A 3,550-nucleotide genomic window follows, 5' to 3' on the forward strand; every position below is an offset into this window, starting at 1 on the left:
CTAACTCAGAGGGTTTTTGTATCTTTTCAATGAGATAATGCACATAAACATGTACTTTATTCAGTGCTGCATGTACTGAATGTTCATATGTGGCTGTCATTGTGGATGATGCTTATTGAAGGTGAGAGCAGATTGTCTGGGCAGACCCACCCCTAGCAGTTTTATCTATTTCCTGTAGAGCTGCCCCTCCTCCCACACCACCCAGGCCAGGAGGGAAGGAGAGGGCAGTGCTGCCTGGTACATGGGGTCTCAGAGGGCCACGTCCTAGGTTTGACATGGGTGGAGATATCATGCATGTGTCTCGGGAGACAGGTTCAGCCAGGTTTTCTTCTCTCGCTGGGAGATACTGGTCAAGATGGGACAGAGTCTTGAAAGTTCTTTCTTTAGAAAGAAAGACACTACCATTTAGTGTATACCTACGATGTGCCAGGTACCATGCTGGGTGCTATTCCACGTGAGCTCTTTTTACCTTCCCAGCAGTCCTGTGAAGTAGCTCCTGGCATCCCCAGTGCACGAGACAAGGAGAAAATGAGCGACTTTCCCAAGGACACAGAGTGGGTAAACAGAGGAACTGGGATGCAGACAGACTCCCATTCCATGCTCTCTGTCTCACCACATCAGTGGTTTTAACTGATTCAGGTGGACTCCCTGAACATGGCATTAGGGAGTATCAGTTCCCTGAATGTGCAGGGGGAAGGTTCTCTATTTCTTGGGTCAGTCTCTTGAGAGCCTTGTGGGCAATGGCAGAGATGGTGTGAACTAGTTAATATACTGGAAGTGTCCCCAGGTGTCATGCACTTGGCTCCCAGCCAGTGGCTATATGACATCAGGGAAGGGACACAGGTGTATGGGACACAGGTGCATGGAGGTAGGGGGTGGCGTAGGGGCAGCCTAGACACCTGCTGAAGGCTCAGTCCTATGCCAGTGGGTAGGTGGGTGGGGAGGGGGAAGCAGCAGATGGACAGGGTCGGGGTGGGGGCAGGGATGCTGAGTCGGCTCTGAAGCCCAAGGTGACTTGAGAATCTGCCAGGAAGAGACAAATGTGAAGGAGAAGAAAGGAAGGGAGGGGAGGGGAGCTGCAGTGGAGGAGAAACTGAGGCAGCCCAGAAGGAAAATGGGGTCAGGGCAGATGATAGAAAAGGGTTTGCAGGGTCTGGGGCAAGAGGACACAAGTTCTTAACCGAACTCTACTGGCAAGAATTGTTCTTTAGTTTCCTCAGCTACAAACCAGGGTACAGATAGTGCGTGTACCCCAAGAACCTCTAGTTCTCCACCACTAGAACCTAAACTTCATTTTGGCCTAGCTGCCAAGGAACGAGCCACAGGGAACTTAGTTACTATCGGGCCCAGGAAGGGCCAACTTTGGAGGGCTCCAGGGATTGGCTTCCCACCCCAGTCTAACCACATACTCATTTCTCCAAGCAATGGTCACTTTTTCCTCTGGCCCCAGATAGATAGGCCTGCATAGTAGGCGTTCCAAGAACATTCACTGAAAAGATGAAATGAACAATTGGCTGGTACATTGGTCAAGAATTGCCCCTTAGCTGCTTTACTGTCAGCAAATAGTTCTGGAGCATCCACTTGTTCTTAGCAAAGAAGACCCAGTCCTTACCCTCAGGATCTAATAGATCAGTGAGTAAAGAGTCTAAGGTGGCAAAGAGTGTTAGCAGGGTGCCTTCAGAGGTGCTCCCAAACCAAGGCCAAGAGGAAAAGGTGGCCAACGTTTGGAGGAAAAAAATATGTGTGGTTAGGCTGGGTTGGGGAGCCAGCCCCTGGAGCCTTCTGAAACAGGCCCTTCCCGGCCCCAACAGTGATTAAGGTCCTTGTGGCTGGTTACTCGGCAGCCAGGCCGGAAGAAAAAGCCCGTAATTAACAAGCTGGCACTCACACAACCACATGTCGGCACGCCCAAGTGCTGGGATAGCTGTCTGTCAGTTGTAGCTGCTGGTGGAATTTTTTAGACAGCTGGGCTCAAGCCGGGAAATGAATATAAGTTACATTTCTATGCATCGTTGTTCGTGGTGGTAAAAAAAATTAATCAGTGACATAGCTGTGACACATACTCATTTAAGAGTCTACAGAGAAATGTTCATTTGTCAGAGGCAGCAAAGAAGAGATTATGTGTCAGCCGGGGAGGGGTGAAATATTTATACAATGGCTAATAAACACCGGTGTGTAAGGGGGTCAATTGATTGTGTCAGTGGCCACATGACAAATACACCATTGAGCAGCCATGGGTACTACCCCTGTGCCCGGGGGCTCCATTCTGATGACAAATATACAACGTGTTACTGTTAATGCTCCCCACCGACCACTGGCTCGGCCCTCTTTGCCGTCTGGGCAACCGCAGATTACTAGGAAGCAGAAATCCCATGGAAGCTGCCTACCCCCAAATTCATTAAGTTGAACTTGAAGTTGGTAAATTACTCCCCAAATACCAAAACAGCTGCAAAAAAGCCATTTCTTTGTGTATGTGCTGTTTTTTAAAACTTCATGTTTCTGAATTTCAGAAGGCCCAGAAAATGATTGGTCTTTTTCCCTGTCTCTACCAAGACCATATACCAGCACTCCGATGCAGACCTCACTCTGCCCCATCCCCTCATGGGCACAGTGGTCTTTCTGGGCCTAGACCCCCACCTGCCATTGCCTAAAGGGATAGCAGTCGGATCAAGACATTTGTCATTCCCAGGGAGGAAGCCCTTGACTCTCACTTCCCTGTATGGACTTGTGAGAATGGCCATCAAGTTTTTCAGAAGGGGACGGACATCCTATCAGCAATGAACACTACTAGTTTTTGAGCCCCAGTCACATACCAGGCTCTGTGTCAAGCACTCTACATACATTATTTCACTGAGCCTTATACAACCCTTGAGGTAGGCCCAGCTGTATAGCAAGAAAACCAAAACTCAGTTTGTCTAAGGCTCCCAGTTACATGGTTGGAGGTGGGACTCCAAGCAGGTAGGACTCTGGAGCACAGCCTTCTCCATCCTGGCTTGCCTGTTCCACCATTGTTGGAGCTGTGTGTCTCATGGTTAACACCTGAAACTCTTTTCTTTTTTAAGTTTACTTATTTATTTTGGGAGAGAGAGCAAGCGAGCATGAGTGGGGAAGGGCCGAGGGAGAGGATCCCAAGCAGGTTCCATGCTGTCTGTGAAGAGCCCAACATGGGGCTGGATCCCATGAACCATGAGATCATGACCTGAGCTGAGATCAGTAGTCGGATGCTTAACTGACTGAGCCACCCAGGTGCCCCTAACACCTGAAAATCTTAATCCTCGTGTTGAAACAATTCAGATTCTAAGGGATTAATTTATAACCCAGAAGATTGTAAACTTGTGGAGGCAGAGGCTGTGTCCCAAGCTCTTTGCTCACTGCATTCAGTCCAGAAAAACTTGGCTGATTCTCCTTTCTTAACTGGGGAGGGTAGAGCCACTCCCAATCCCTAAAATGCTCCAACCATCTTGGCTGAGAACTATGGGACTTGTTCCCACCCCTGCCCCCGTGACTGAGAGAGGCCCCCTCCTCTCTTGTGCACCTGCTCCCAGCCTAG

Source organism: Felis catus, chromosome A1, assembly GCF_018350175.1.
Source record: "Felis catus isolate Fca126 chromosome A1, F.catus_Fca126_mat1.0, whole genome shotgun sequence".
Taxonomy (NCBI): domain Eukaryota; kingdom Metazoa; phylum Chordata; class Mammalia; order Carnivora; family Felidae; genus Felis; species Felis catus.